Source organism: Lactuca virosa, chromosome 8, assembly GCF_052849685.1.
Source record: "Lactuca virosa cultivar CGN04683 chromosome 8, Lactuca_virosa_CGN04683_v6, whole genome shotgun sequence".
Lineage (NCBI taxonomy): Eukaryota > Viridiplantae > Streptophyta > Magnoliopsida > Asterales > Asteraceae > Lactuca > Lactuca virosa.
Window position 1 is genome coordinate 224879308 of NC_136433.1, and position 17555 is coordinate 224896862.

Sequence of the window (17555 nt, forward strand, 5' to 3'; positions counted from 1 at the left end):
TCCCTTTGGCCGTAAACCCATGGTAGTAAACTCATGTTGGTGTCATTCCACTCTCCTTTGATGAATCACATGTGATTCCAACACTTGGTCAAAGTGTTTCCTAGTCCCGGAAGGTGTTTCCTTTCATATAGTTGCTTATAAACACTATATTCACGCCAACATACGTCATTATATTTCATTTAAGACTTGTTGTGTTTCGGGACTTCATTCGTGGAACTTCTCATCCTTACACGCATACCCGTTTGAATCACCCACATCAGGTGAGTTCATACCCCGTAATGAATCTTTTAACTGTTTTAAATGTTTTAAAGGGGGAATACAAGTTGAACACAATGATAATTGTGTAACTGTTTGTTATAAACATCTTTCAAAATGTTACTTATGTCATTTATAAGTTGTCAAAACATTTCAAAAACTCTTTTAAAGTTATGTTACTTTATAGTTATACAAAACTCCGTTTTTAAAGCACAAGCATAACTTAGTAGATAAACGAGTCTTTTCAATAACAGTTCAAGTAAAACTTTAGTAAACTATAATAGGTATAGTTTAGGAGAATGCTATTCATTACTTCTAGTACAATGAAGCATACAAAGAGTCAATAATATATAGAGAGAATACAATGATGAGAAACAAACAATACCATACGGAGAGAACATACAATGATGAGAAACAAACAATACCATATAGAGAGAACATACAATTATGAGAAACAAACAGAACGTACAACATACAGTACAAAACAAACAAACTATGTTGCTATAGCATGAGAACATACATGATCTAATTATACCAATGAATCACTAACTCATTGTTTTAAACAAAAGGTGATAGTTATATTGGGTATGCATGATCATATAACTTCAATGTGAATTACACGGCTTGCAAGAATTTGCAGAGGTCGCGTTTGGTTCCCTTAATCTCTAGACAGGGAGAGCGTTTAGTAGGGGTACTAGCCTTCACATTATGACCATAATAAAACAAACATGTTTTAGGTCATCAGTACATCCGCATGTCATTATAAACGACAACTGTGTACTTACATTTCCCATTACTTTCATAAAGTGACAGTACCACTTGAAAGACAAAATGCAAACTATTTTTGAGTTAAGATAGTTATAAACTAGGGAAAACTTACATTTTTACAAACGACAAACAGAACAGTCGAGTCTAGCACATAACAGTAGATGCCTTGGTAGAAGGCTACGTTTAATAGAAAGGACCATAATGCTAATCTTATGATTCCTTAATGAATATATCATAGGATATATATATATATATATATATATATATATATATATATATATATATATATATATACCAATAGGATCCGACAGGTAATAGGATGTGTGCTCTCCGCTTCATTTCCTGTTCCTTGTTTGGTTGTGGGCTTGGAACGAATTCACCCAATCTATTTTCTATCCGATTCTAGATATATATATATATATATATATATATATATATATATATATATATATATATATATATATATATATATATATATATATAGTATACATTAAGAAATCATAAGGGTACCAGGTATGGGTCAAGTCATAAGACATAGAGTCAAAGCACAGTTTTCTAGTACAAAACATACTTTTCAAATGAAGGACTTTTGAATACAAAACTAGAAACTTCCCTCTAAAGGGTTTAATCCATTTTATTAAACCAGTATAAACTTAAAGGACCTTAGGTGATTAACTCTATAATACTTTAGTTTATACATCATGGTTATATATAATTAATACCCAATAGGTAGTTGGATGTGTACTTTCCGCCTTACTTCCTGTTCCTTGTTTGGTTGTGGGCTTAGGGCAGATTCACCCAGTTAACTTTTTATCCGATATTAGATTATATATATCCAGTATAAACTAAGTTATTATAAAAGTAGTCACTGTGGTCATCATTTTATTATAAGAAATAAGGGTTTTCTTAAAGAATCTTTTCATTAAATATAAAGGAACCATTACAATTAACTCCATGAGTAACAAGTGAATACACCAGGGTTATATACAACAATGATCTAACAACCAATGGGATGTGTGCACTCCGCCTTACTTCCTGTTCCTTGTTTGGTTGTGGGCTTAGGGCAAATGCGCACAATCGATTGTTTGTTTACTCTGAGTTTTATATAACTTGTATCTATTTAGTACTCATAGAAAGGATTGTAGAGTCATTTTTACTTATCTTTCATTAAAGTAGGAAATATAGGATTTCCTAGAGGAACAGGCGAACTTTTCTAAACAGAACTTACAACTTATTACATTTTACAAATACATGTTACAACTACATTTTTCAACAACATTTTACAACTTACTCACATCACTGAAATCTTATGAACTCACCAGCTTAATTGCTGATCAACTCTTTCAAATAACTTGTATTCTCAGGAGCCTATTAGACAGGTACTCGTGCTGGGAATCCAGAAGATGGAGCATTATAGCTTCAAGTCTTGTTTTGTTATTTGCTTAGGAATTCTATGTTTTGTGAACACACACATTGTAAACACTTTCTTTCTAAATGAAATGGTTGCTCATTACTTGCTTACTATATGCATATCTTGTGATACTAAACATGACGTCCTCCATCCCCGAACGTTTCCGCCGTTCCGGTTTTGGGGTGTGACAGATTGGTATCAAAGCATTGTTTATAGTGAACTAAGTATATCAATCGATAAAAGATATACAACTATAAATACAATGGGGCTTAAGTGCTCTGGATAATGATATATTTTAAGAGTATAACTATAAGTTATAAAAATATACCTACTTGTTTATACATGTACATATTAGAACAAGTATCACAAGGGCAACAGAACTAAAGTATTTAAAGGTTGAACACTGTCGTCAACCTGAACAGTTATGTAATCATAGCTAGAATCAATATAGCCTGATCAACTATATTCATTCGAAATGTGACCGACATGTGTTTGGGCATGATGTGGTGTTGCAACAGTCTTAAAACTTACCTGAACACCAGTCAAGAGAAAACTAGATCAAGTACATTAGAGTTAGAATACTATAGGAGTATTCTATGATACGATAACGCGATAACAAGTTTAAACCATACCAAGTACATTACATTAAAATACTATAGGAGTATTTTAGGCACCATGCAAATAACTTATGTGATAACTTAAAAGACCCTTACGGATAGGTCTATAATCTTGCAATGTATACTCCCAAGGTTATATATAATTGAGAATTTATAGACTTAGAATTTGTGATCTACGCTTCACTACCTGTTCCTTGTTTCGTTGAGGTTTTGGAGTAGGATCACTTATTCGAAGGTCTATTTAATCTTGAATTATATACAACTTGTATACCTTGTGCAATTATAGGAGGACTCTGTAAGGATCACCCCATAAAGTTACCTTAAATCTCATAGATTCTTTAGTCACTTCCATTCTCGCACGACAAGCCCAGATAGATGTAACCACTTCCTCATAGTAGACAACAGAAGAGTCCAGGAGGAACAAAGAACAAGTTCATGAGAAGTTTTCAAGGAGGGATCAGCTGAAGTAACCAAAACGTCTTACACGTCACACTAATAAATAATAATCTTGTTAGCTTAATGAGCGAGTGGAAACACTGCTCACATTATATGTTAAGATTATTTTCTTTCATGGAGCTGGTAACAGTTATTCAGGTAACAGATATTCATTCGAGGATAACTATTCCAAATTCATAAAGTTTATTAGGTATAGACTTTTTATGAATTGTTTCTAGAACCCTGTGGAAGTCAGGACCCGATACACCCAGAACTAGGATAACCTTGTATTTTCAGCTTTCGGCTTGTGTCCATTGCTTTAGACTTATTCCGTCTCATCTTTGTATTCTTTTAGCAAAGATGCCTCCTCGCAGATCAAACAGACGCACTACTCTGATAACTCTAACACCACCTCCTACGCAAATCGATATGGCAGTTATAAACGATGCATTGGTTGCGGCTGTGGCAACAACCATGGCTCAATATCACTCCACCAGTACCAACGGAGGTGGAACGCCTACTGATTCTACTCAAGGTGAGGTCCCCGTGCGCTCGAGAGAGTTCTCCTACAAGGACTTCACCAAATGCCATCCATTGTCCTTTAATGGGACTGGCGGAGTCATTGCCCTCTTGCAATGGTTCGAGAAAACAGAGTCAATCTTTGAAATCTGTTCATGCCCAGAAGGAAGCAAAGTGAAGTTTGTTGCCTACACCTTCTCTGGCAAGGCCCTGACATGGTGGAACAGCCATGTTAAGTCACTGACCCTATCAATGGCTAACTCAATAGGTTGGGAGAACCTAAAAGAGTTAATGCTGGAAGAATATTGCCCGAGGGGCGAAGTACAAAAGCTGGAACAAGAACTATGGGAGCTCACTATGGTCGGCTCGGACATAGTGACCTATACTGACCGGTTCAGCGAGCTAGCAGCTCTATGCCCCGGGATGGTTACCCCGGAGAGCAAGAAGATAGAAAGATACATTTGGGGTCTGACTGCTCCGACCCAAGGAAATGTGTTGTCTTCTAATCCAGCCACGTTCGATAGTGCTAAACGCCTGGCTCAGTGACTCATCGACCACGAAGTCCGCCATGGTGTAAAAGTCCCTATTCCCGAGCCATCGAGGGAAGAGGACTATAATCAGAAGTCGGGGAACAAGAGGAAGAAGAAGCGAACAACACAGGACACCCCGCAAGAACAACGAGCGAGTACTATGTACGCCGCTACAATGCCTACTGCTCCAGCACCTGCCAGTCGATATGCTGGAACCCTCCCGAAGTGTGGGAAGTGCAACTTTCACCACACCGGAGTATGCCGGGAAATGCAGTGCCTGAACTGCCACAGAAAAGGACACACAGTCCATTTTTGCAGGGCACCGGCTCAACCGATCTCCCAAGTCCCCGGAGCTGAAGAAAACCAAGCCTGTTATGGCTGTGGTGAGACTGGTCACTATCAGAGGGACTGCCCGATAATAAAGAATTCAGGAGCGGATGGATGAATTCTGATGATCACCGCAGGAGAATCAACCCCGGAGTCGTCGACAAGCAGCGGTACGTTTTCGAAATAGTAATTACTTTGAAAATTAATTTATATTCATATAAGATTAAAACTTGGGGAAAACACTTAAAAAGTAATTATAATAACTCACATATTGAAATAGGTCACAGTATTCAAGAGAACTAAAAGATCCGTTTAGAGAAGTTATGATGGCTTAGCATATACATCACGGTTGTGCATAACTAAGATGTTGCAGACTTAGAGTGAGTGATTCCGCTTAAATCCCCGTTCCTTAGTTGGTTCAGGATTTGAGGCAGAGTTACTCAGTCGACCGTCTTATTCACCTTAAATATTCATAACTTGTATATGGCAGGCGATCGTAGTGGTACCAAGGAGGATCATGATATAAAGTATCATCACCAGTTATCAAAGCACTTTCAGTAGTATGTACGCGCACATCGCGGTACGATACGTAGAAGTGTTAACATCAAAGAGAAAACAGGAAACACTGGAACATTTACAAAGAGTACATTGTCGAACATACTAGGAGTACATTGTCGAACACACAAGGGATACATCATCGTATAACAGATGTTTCTTTCAAATTGACCAAAACTTTGTTCAGTAAAGAGTATGTTACTATCATTCGTCATGAGTTGGCGTGGTCCTCACCATACTGAGTCATATGTTTCTATCGCCTCGATCGGCAAGTTCTCGAAACTCTCGTCATTCGTATCGACGGTCCGACCTAAACCTCAGTTTTATCTTTCGTATTCTAAACCCCGAAGTACTCGTGCAAGGAGTACTTTGTCCTCCGAAGCCTTATTGTCAGATGTCCGCAGACCGTCACGAAATACCACTCGTTCAACAGACCAAGTTCGAGGACAGAGGCTATGGACGAATACAACCCACCTATCACTATTCAATGTATACGCGAGGGTGGTATATGATTATGATTATGCAGATTTAGTATGTGTGTTTCCGCCCTATCTCCTGTTCCTTGTTTGGTTGTGGACCTGGGGCAGAGTCGCACATCCGACCGTCTTACTAATCCTAATTATATACGACTTGTATACACGAGGTAATGATAGATGGATCGAGTATGAATCCTATCATGAACAGAAGGGCAAAGTTTCCAGGTCTACGAGTAGGTATTCTGCCAATCAGAGGAGCGCAACCCCAGTAGTACGGCTAAGAAAGCTAATTTCGGGACGAAATTCCATCTAACGGGGGGATGATGTGACAAGCCGAAAATTTTTTACTTTTAAAGCCCAGTCAATCAACTAAACTGAGTGTCAGACTCATTGGTAATAAGTTCTAGCCCGGTAAAAGGTCATTCTAAGGAGTTTTAAGCCTAGTACACTTAAGGAATGAGTGTCAGAATGTACCTGCTAGAGACACTGTCCAAGAAATTGAGCTTTAACCTTCTTATTGAGAGTTCACGGCCACAAGACCAATGAGTTTACGGACGTAAACTCATGTGGCCGTAAACTCAAGTGTATATATATGGCCTATGGTCATTTCTAGTCATTTCTTGCATTCCAACCCCAAGAACTCGAGTTTTCTCTCAAGTATCATCAAGATTTTCCTCCTAGATCTTCAAAAGATGTAAGTATTCTTCCTAGATTTGTTGATACATCTCTTAATCTAGTATCCTTCCATGATTTCATCCATGGAAATCATTCTTTTCTTAGATCTTCAAGTTTCCCCAAGAACACCAAGAACACACACTAGTGTTCTTGGCCAAAACCGACCATTTCAAGCTTCTAGATCGTAATTACTCTCCCCTATACTCCATATCTAGTTAGGACTCATGCTTAGAGACTTGAAAACATCAAGAACACAAGGACAAAAGGAGTTTACGGCCAAGCCATCTCCCATGGCCGTAAAGCCCTTTAAGGGTGCCATTTTGGCCATAAACCCTCCTAGATGCAAGGCTAGTGACCTAGAACCCTTCCTTGATGATTGTAGGACCTTAAACTTCCCTCAAGGGCATAAATGATCATGAGTTTACGGCTGTAAACTCCTTTGGGCCGTAAACTCGTCAAAGCCTCCAATGAAGTGGTCTTTCTCACCATTGGGTAGAGCAAAAATCCCCCAAGCTTCCCTAGCCTTCAAACCAACATTTATGCATGTTTGACCATGAGTTTACGGCCGTAAACTCCCTTTGGCCGTAAACCCATGGTAGTAAACTCATGTTAGTGTCATTCCACTCACCTTTGATGAATCACATGTGATTCCAACACTTGGTCAAAGTGTTTCCTAGTCCCGGAAGGTGTTTCCTTTCATATAGTTGCTTATAAACACTATATTCATGCCAACATACGTCATTATATTTCATTTAGAACTTGTTGTGTTTCGGGACTTCATTCGTGGAACTTCTCATCCTTACACGCATACCCGTTTGAATCACCCACATCAGGTGAGTTCATACCCCGTAATGAATCTTTTAACTGTTTTAAATGTTTTAAGGGGGGGAATACAAGTTGAACACAATGATAATTGTGTAACTGTTTGTTATAAATATCTTTCAAAATGTTACTTATGTCATTTATAAGTTGTCAAAACATTTCAAACACTCTTTTAAAGTTATGTTACTTTATAGTTATACAAAACTCTGTTTTTAAAGCACAAGCATAACTTAGTAGATAAACGAGTCTTTTCAATAACAGTTCAAGTAAAACTTTAGTAAACTATAATAAGTATAGTTTAGGAGAATGCTATTCATTACTTCTAGTACAATGAAGCATACAAAGAGTCAATAATATATAGAGAGAATACGCTGATGAGAAACAAACAATACCATACGGAGAGAACATACAATGATGAGAAACAAACAATACCATACAGAGAGAACATACAATTATGAGAAACAAACATAACGTACAACATACAGTACAAAACAAAACAAACTAGGTTGCTATAGCATGAGAACATACATGATCTAATTATACCAATGAATCACTAACTCATTGTTTTAAACAAAAGGTGATAGTTATATTGGGTATACATGATCATATAACTTCAATGTGAATTACACGGCTTGCAAGAATTTGCAGAGGTCACGTTTGGTTCCCTTAATCTCTAGACAGGGAGAGCGTTTAGTAGGGGTACTAGCCTTCACATTATGACCATAATAAAACAAACATGTTTTAGGTCATCAGTACATCCGCATGTCATTATAAACGACAACTGTGTACTTACATTTCCCATTACTTTCATAAAGTGACAGTACCACTTGAAAGACAAAATGCAAACTATTTTTGAGTTAAGATAGTTATAAACTAGGGAAAACTTACATTTTTACAAACGACAAACAGAACAGTCGAGTCTAGCACATAACAGTAGATGCCTTGGTAGAAGGATATGTTTAATAGAAAGGACCATAATGCTAATCTTATGATTCCTTAATGAATATATCATAGGATATATATATACCAATAGGATCCGACAGGTAATAGGATGTGTGCTCTCCGCTTCCTTTCATGTTCCTTGTTTGGTTGTGGGCTTGGAACGAATTCACCCAATCTATTTTCTATCCGATTCTAGATATATATATATATATATATATATATATATATATATATATATATATATGCTTAGTATACATTAAGACATCATAAGGGTACCAGGTATGGGTCAAGTCATAAGACACAGAGTCAAAGCACAGTTTTCTAGTACAAAACATACTTTTCAAATGAAGGACTTTTGAATACAAAACTAGAAACTTCCCTCTAAAGGGTTTAATCCATTTTATTAAACCAGTATAAACTTAAATGACCTTAGGTGATTAACTCTATATTACATTAGTTTATACATTACGGTTATATATAATTAATACCCAATAGGTAGTTGGATGTGTGCTTTCCGCCTTACTTCCTGTTCCTTGTTTGGTTGTGGGCTTAGGGCAGATTCACCTAGTTAACTTTCTATCCGATATTAGATTATATATATCAAGTATAAACTAAGTTATTATAAAAGTAGTCACTGTGGTCATCATTTTATTATAAGAAATAAGGGTTTTCTTAAAGAATCTTTTCATTAAATATAAAGGAACCATTACAATTAACTCCATGAGTAACAAGTGAATACACCAGGGTTATATACAACAATGATCTAACAACCAATGGGATGTGTGCACTCCGCCTTACTTCCTGTTCCCTGTTTGGTTGTGGGCTTAGGGCAGATGCGCACAGTCGATTGTTTGTTTACTCTGAGTTTTATATAACTTGTATCCATTTAGTACTCATAGAAAGGATTGTAGAGTCATTTTTACTTATCTTTCATTAAAGTAGGAAATATAGGATTTCCTAGAGGAACAGGCGAACTTTTCTAAACAGAACTTACAACTTATTACATTTTACAAATACATGTTACAACTACATTTTCAACAACATTTTACAACTTACTCACATCACTGAAATCTTATGAACTCACCAGCTTAATTGCTGATCAACTCTTTCAAATAACTTGTATTCTCAGGAGCCTATTAGACAGGTACTCGTGCTGGGAATCCAGAAGATGGAGCATTATAGCTTCAAGTCTTGTTTTGTTATTTGCTTATGAATTCTATGTTTTGTGAACACACACATTGTAAACACTTTCTTTCTAAATGAAATGGTTGTTCATTACTTGCTTACTATATACACATCTTGTGATACTAAACATGACGTTCTCCACCCCCGAACGTTTCCGCCGTTCCGGTTTTAAGGTGTGACACATGTTGATATCATTAAGGTATGATGATGATGGTTGCTATGTTTCATTCATATTCAATTGTTATGATATTACAAGATGAAGTCACCCGCCCCCGGACGTTTCCGCCGTCCTGGTTCGGGGGTGTAACACCAGACTATGTCTGACACACAATTACAAAGTTATGTTTGTTTTTCAATGTAACACCCGTTTTGACAGGTAAAATTTTTGCTAATTATTTCGATTACTGTAACGCCCCGTTTTCCGTTTAATTAATCAATAATGTAAAATAAGTATAAATACAAGCTAACTAATAATAATAATAATAATAATAATAATAATAATAATAATAATAATAATAATAATAATAATAACAACAATAATAATAATAATAATAATAATAATAATAATAATAATAATAAGGAGTTATATTGTTAAATACAATCTTAAGTGCTAAGCTTTTAGGTTTTGGGTAGGAAGTGCCATTATGGGAATGTAGATGGATAAAGTGTATATTTTGTATAAAAGAATCCATGGGACTGATTTTGGAGGTGCATGGATCGTTTTTTTTTGGGAGGCTTTTAAGGGGCCTAAATTTCTTTAAGAGTTCTAAACCTAATAGTCCAAAGAGAGAAAAAAAGGAGCGCACGTTTTTCTTTAGTTGGTGTCAGCCAAGAGCAAGAAGAGAGGGAGAGAAGGAGCTACGATCGATAGAAAGAGGGGCTGGAGTATCACTCGATTGTGAGGAAGAAAGGGAAGGCATGATGGTGTCAATTCCTACTCAAGTAAGTGGCTAAACCAACCTTTTTCTTCTTGTTTCTTCCCTTGCTTTGATTTCACCTTCATCACCACCATGAACCGCCATGGCCACTACCAACTGTCCACCACTGCCCACCACGTACTAGTGGCATTGGGTGATGCCATTTCAGCCTCATATAGCTTGAGGGTTGAGAAAACCTTAAACCCTAGTTGTTGATCTTACCATAAAAGGAATTGTATTTTATTTTGATGTTTTAAGCAAGAAACCTAAAAAAAATAAAAAAAAAGGTTGAGACTTTCACTGAATTATGTATCAATGAAGTAATCTACTGTTAAGGAATCGATTGGTTGATTATATGCCTCATTGGATAGGTCCTAATAGGTTAAGAGGCTACTTGACCCTAAAAAGCCAAAGCTGTGAATTCTTGGAAATGCCCTAATCTGTCCAGAACTTTGAAATGTCATATCTTGGTCATGGAAAACTCTTTTTAGTCGAAACCAAGGCCAGAGTTTTTTTTTTTTTGAGTCTTCTACAATTCATTAGTTTTGACCGAATTCCAGAAACGCCTCTAACTAGGGTGAAATCGACCATTTACCCGGGTCCGTAATGAACTGTTTTGCGAGGCAGTTTTGTAAAATTCGCCAAAAATTGTAGAAAAATAGTACAAAAGTATGCAAATACTAATTTTAAAGATAATGACCTGAAATTCATGCATGTAAAACAGTTTTGGAAAATAAGGTGTTTAAGGGGGTTAAACAGTTCCCGAACAGACCATAACTTCTATGTATAAATCTAAAAAAAACCCACAAGTGATTGTACTTTTGAGATATCAAAGGACCATAACTTAACTCTTTTTGGTCATTATTAGGAAGTTGAAGGTTGACCTGGTGTGAAGGGGTGTTTAGATTATTTGAAGGGCGTTTGACAACTCGAGGTGAGTTCCTCACTTCATAACCTTAGGGTATTATATGCCTACTATTAGGTCGGGTGAGATTAGGAACTATATGGTTGATAGTAAAGTAATACTTGTTGCATTAGTTATATTTGATGTACTTATTTGTTATGTGGAATGTATATGCATGATATGATTGGGCTCGACGGCTGAATACCGAGTCAATATGTTTAGGCTCGACGGCTGAATACCGAGTCGATTGATTGAAGGCCTTGTGCTGAGTCAGACTGACTAAAGGCCATAGTGCTGAGTCAGGGGGACTGAAGGTGGAAATGTTGAGTCCGTGGACTTGGCGGCTGAATACCGAGTCCTCATATGGGTGTTGTTTGGGATGTGTTCCCAAATATACACGAGTTGTATGATCTTGATGTTTATGCTATTTGAATGCTTGTATGTTTAATAAAGACATGGAATGTAGGAGTAGGGTGTAATACTTCTATTGTTATGTTGTGTTGGAATTCACTAAGCTTCGTGCTTACCCTTTCCTTTATAAAATGATTATTACAGGTACATCATGTATGAATGAGGGTTTAGCTTGACTGTACACTGGCGTGTTTGAAGATTGGGTCCTTGTCATAGACTCTTTATTTGGGATTTTAACACCATTAGTTTTCCATTGTTGTTGTGAATTATAAAAGGGTTAATATTATTGAAAGAATGTTTTGATTTTGAAATGTTATTTGAATACTTGAAACATAACGGTTTTGGTTAATTAATGGATTTAATGGTTTTTATTATAAATATAAATGTTTTCAAAAGTTTAAATATATTGTAATTTTTGGGACGTTACAATTATCCATGGACCAGACTTGAGTACGTTGGGCGTACACAAGGTACGCACGGCGTACTCCTATGCATGCGTGAAGCGGGGATGTCCCTTATGTACGCTGGGCGTATCCATGCATACGCAAGTCTGGGGTTAACCCTATTTTTTAGGGTTTGCATCCCATTTAAGCTCATTAAGCCACCTAAGTCCTTCACCTTATCAACCTCCATTGCCTTTTTGAGCTAATCTTGAAACCCTAGCCATCTTGAGAGCATCTTGAGCTTACTACGAGTTTTTTGGGTGTTCTTTTGTGATTTTGAAGAAGAAGAAGGCTTGAGGAGAAGCATTGGACAAGGAGGAACTTGTAGATCCAAAGGTTGTTCATCATTTCTAGCTCATTGGAGGTATAAAGTCTGAAACTTGTTCATTCTAAGTCTAGATCTAAGTTTGGGGAATAACTTAGCATATTTTGGTCCCATAACTTTGGTCTCATGGAGTATGGACTACTCTAGACCATTTGAGTTGTACTTTTGGGCTCTTAGGAATGCATGAAGTCATAAAAATCGGATCTTGGAGGTTAGAAGTCAACCATGCATGAGTTGATGACCACTTAAGAGAGATTGAAGATTTAATAATCATTAACTATAAGTTTAATTAGTCATGTTCTTTATCAAAATTTGTTAATATATTCATGATTATTCAACCCACATCATGTACCACTACACATATTTTATGACCATTTAAAATATCTAAAGATTTGGACCCAAATTGTACATACAGATAATTCGAAATTTAATTTATGAGATCTTAATCCAACCAAAAAACATTTCACAATCTCGTATTAAAGAAAAGTTTATAAAAAACAAATTCGAGTAAGCTCTAATACCAATTGTTGGTTATTTTGATAACCAAAAACATAAATGCGGAAATATAAACTTTGGATCTTTAATCTTGAATTTGATTAAAAGAAATCTTAAACACTAAAGAACGATTACATACATGATTTCATTATAATCTTCGGATCTGAAGGAGTTGGGTTTTCCAGTTGATCTCAAGACCACCTCTACGAACTCTCAGCAATAAGACTCATGAATTTGTTTGTGTAATTCCGTGTGTCTTAATTTGATCATCATCACATGTATTTATAGACGGAGATAAACCATATTATGAGAAATGGAATGAATCTTGAGGATCTTGAGTCAACCGGGAACTCAACCCACAAGGTAAGTAAATTTTCTATAAATGGGTTCATTAACAATTTATATTCTTACCATAATAACTGGATTTAATCATAACATTACATATATATATATATATATATATATATATATATATATATATATATATATATATATATATATATGATGTGGTCTCATAATTATCTAACAATCTCCCACCGAACCACAGATATATAAATGTATGTATAACTGTATAAGCACTTTAATGAATGTTATCATAATATTGGTACCCTTAAACAATTTCGTCCACTAAACATAATAGTGTAGGATCAAAGCGGTCTTCATTACAGTTTACGTAACTAAACCTATCAATGTTCACATATACACATATAACTAACGACATAGATTAAACATGATGTGTGGTTTTAAAATCTAAATAGATTTCCAACGAGTTCCTCTTTAGATTGAAGTGGGATCAAACTTCAAATAAGTGCAACTAATAATGCAGTTAACCGAATTCTTAATTATGTACAGAAAAACATAATTGTTCTTGAACAAAACATAAATCACCCTAAAACTCCCACTAAAACCAAATATCACACCAACGTATGTAGTATGTTCATGAAAGACCTAGGGAAGTAATCCCTTTATGCGCGGATTTCAATACCAATAATGTGTAGCCTCGTGATAAATTTTCGCAACCATATTCCATACTACAAATTATGCTACCATTATGGAAGAAGCTGCCGAAGTCTATTCCATGAAATGGCTCATCATGCTAAAATGTAAAAGTATCCCGATATGGATCGGTAACCATTTTGGCATCTAATAAAATCATATTTTTAATAAAAAAAATGATCTCCAAAACATTTGATTTCTTATAGTTGAGCATATAGCCTTTTGTTATATAAAGATATCTCAAAATCCATTTGGTTTCTTTCTTATGATCCAAACTTGAGTTGTGTAGATATCTGCCCAAAACCAGAAAGATAAATTTACTCCCACTTAATCTGTGATACACAAAATCATCTACTGTATTTACCTCAAAACCAAAAGAGATAATAAATTGATGAAAAATGTGGTATCACACATAGGATATCCAAAGTTGAGATTGTTGAGTTTTTGTATTTAGAATAGGAGATTGAATAACATTGTCGATCACTGATTCATAATATGCATACTATCGAAAGCAATAATAGAAATCAAGATTGATTCCTCCTTAAGGACAATGTTTTAACCTTTTTTCTCCCCCAAACTCAACATCCTCAAAGAATGTTGATCTATCCAAAATTCAAGGTCAATATCCATGCAATTGAGAACTAACATAATGCCCTCATTCCATTCCTTAAAGTTAATCTCAATGAGCACATGAATCATAAATGTGATCAATGTTAGCAGATATAATGTCATAATTTAAACATAAGCACATCTATTTTTTATGCTCATTAATCCATAAACCGTAATCAATAAATTGAATTTATGACATCTTTACAAGGTATCAACACAGTATTAATATCAAGTCTTTAGTTAGTAATACTAACTTGCAAGAGATATCCTTGTTTTAGAGATAAAAATTGACAATAAATCATGTCAATTAACAAACCTCTCTTTGGATTGACTTATTAATCACATGGAACCAAAAAATCGCCACATGTTTATCATCACATATATGTTTATTTGGCCAAATATCAGTCCACCTTTGGGTGGGCTAATACCCGCATTAATAAACACATAAGTTATAAATTTTGATAATAAGAATTGACAATATATCATGTCAATTAATAAGCCCCTCTTTGGATTGACTTATTAATGACATGCAACCTAAAAATTGTCGCATATTTATCATTAAACATGTGTTTATCCGACCAAATATTAACCTACCTTTGGGTCGATTAATATCCGCATTAACAAACACATAAACAAAAATATTTAAATTCATCCTAAATTAATTTGCACAAAAGTGATCACTTTGGTGATATATTGTGTCAGTTAATTACTATGAAAATAATAGACAAAACTGCACAAATGGTCCCTGTGGTTAGCTGAAAATTGTCACTTTGGTCCAAAAAAGTTTGGACTAGCACTAGAGGTCCAAACTTTTCATTTTGTTGCAAATTTGATCCAATTTGCTTTAAACTTTTTTATAATGACGATTTTACCCTTACCTTTTCCTTTTTCAATTTTATTTATCTATTTAAATATTTGACTGATTAAAAAAAAAGACAAATCTCTCTCTCTCTCTCTCTCTCTCTCTCTCACTCTCTCATAAACGACCACTTTGTTTTTTTTTGTGAAACCCAAAAGGAGGAAGCAACCTCCATCACCCACTCATCGGAGAAACACCATCCAAACACCCCTCGTTGCTGCTTCATTCCCTGACCACCGGCGGCACCAAGAAATACCCCAAAACCACCGAGGACCACCTTGCTCCACTACATCACCACCGCAACTTCCTACCACCCTCTACTCCCCCACTGCCTTTACCGATCAAACCCAACCCAACTCCCTTCCCTTCACTTCGTTCTCGCCGGAAGGAAATCAAAACAGGAGGCAGCCAGGGCAGCAACGAGGACGAACTGAGAATGGGGTGGCGCTGAATAGATCTGAAAAATTGATAGCAGGTTCGATTGTGAGCAATTTTCCCAAACGAGAACGAGGACGAGGACGAACAGAGAATGGGATGGTGTTGTAAACCGATCTTGACTGTGCGCAATTTTCCCAAACCGTTGTTTCTCTTTCTTTGTCAGATCCTGCTAGGGTTTGCCCTTCTTCTCCATTGTCGCTGCTATGATAGCGGGTTCGAGTTGTTAAAGTAGTCACTCGACGATTTAGGGTTTTCCCACCACCCTCTACTTCCCTGTTTCCTTTCTCCGACCAGGTGATGGTTTCTGGTGGCTAGTATGGTGATGAATGTGAGTGAGTTTGGTCTCCTGAATAGTGGTTAAGATGGATGCGAGATACACCCATATCCTCGGATGTAATATGATCGGAGAAGATGAAGTTGTGGGTTGTGCCTGATGATGCTGAAATTGGTGAGGATGGCGCGCCAGAGGCGGCGGTCAGTGGTTTATGGTGGATGGTGGAGGTTTCTTTGGTGGGGGAAAAGAAATAAGGTACAGAGTAGATGGGAATGGATTTCAACGAGAGAGAGAGAGAGAGAGAGAGAGAGAGAGAGATTTATTTATTTTATTGTTTTAGAGAGAGAGAGAGAGAGAGAGATTTATTTTTATTTTTATTTTCTTGTTTTTTTAATCAGAAAATCAGAAAAACAAATAAGAAAAAAGAGAAAATCATATTAGCAGGGGCAGATCCGTCATTTTGAAAATATTCAGAAAAGATTGGACCAAAGACGCAACAAAATGAAAGTTTTGGACCACTGGTGCTAGTCCAAACCTTTTTGGACCAAAGTGACAATTTTCGACATACCACAGGGACCATTTGTGCAGTTTAGTCAAAATAATAACATGTCATAAATATAGATATATTGGCAATCTGAAATATTTGTTAAATCGGTATAACTTTTGGTCGAACAAGGTTCAAATAAACAATATCGTATAACCAAATTAATTAAAATAATAGATGTTACTTTGGTAACAATATTATATCAATCACTAACAAAAAAAAATGTTATCCATAAACCAAAAGATTCAAGTATTCGACAAAAAAAATATATTAGGTTTTATAAAAGAAAAAATGCCAATCTTGTTTCAGCCAATGACTAAATAATAGTCAGAATCAATATTTTATCATAATATGGAGATTTGCTATAAAAATTATATCGGCAGTACATAAAAATCTCATGAGTTTTATTATAAAATTAGGCCCAAAAAATACTAAAGCAATGTATAGTCCTTGAACTTTGAACTTGAAAAGAAATGTTATAATACACCATGATCTAAAACAAAAACATGGAGGCATGTAGTAGACCAATAGAGCATGCAAGAGAGACTTTACGTACTCTACTACAACACAACAGGTGGAAAAAGAAGAATTCTAGGCTAAAAGCTAAAAGCATGACTCTATTCTATTATTAATCCTCAAATTTCATTATCTTTAACATTATCCCTCATTCAAGTAATCTAAGAGACTAATCCATCAGTTAAAAGGTTCAACCGAATAGAAGATATATAAAATAATAAAAAAAATATTAATCCAAAAACTAATAAACCAATCATTTGTTTCACAAATGTTAGTCACATAATTTAATAATGCTACCAAAAATATG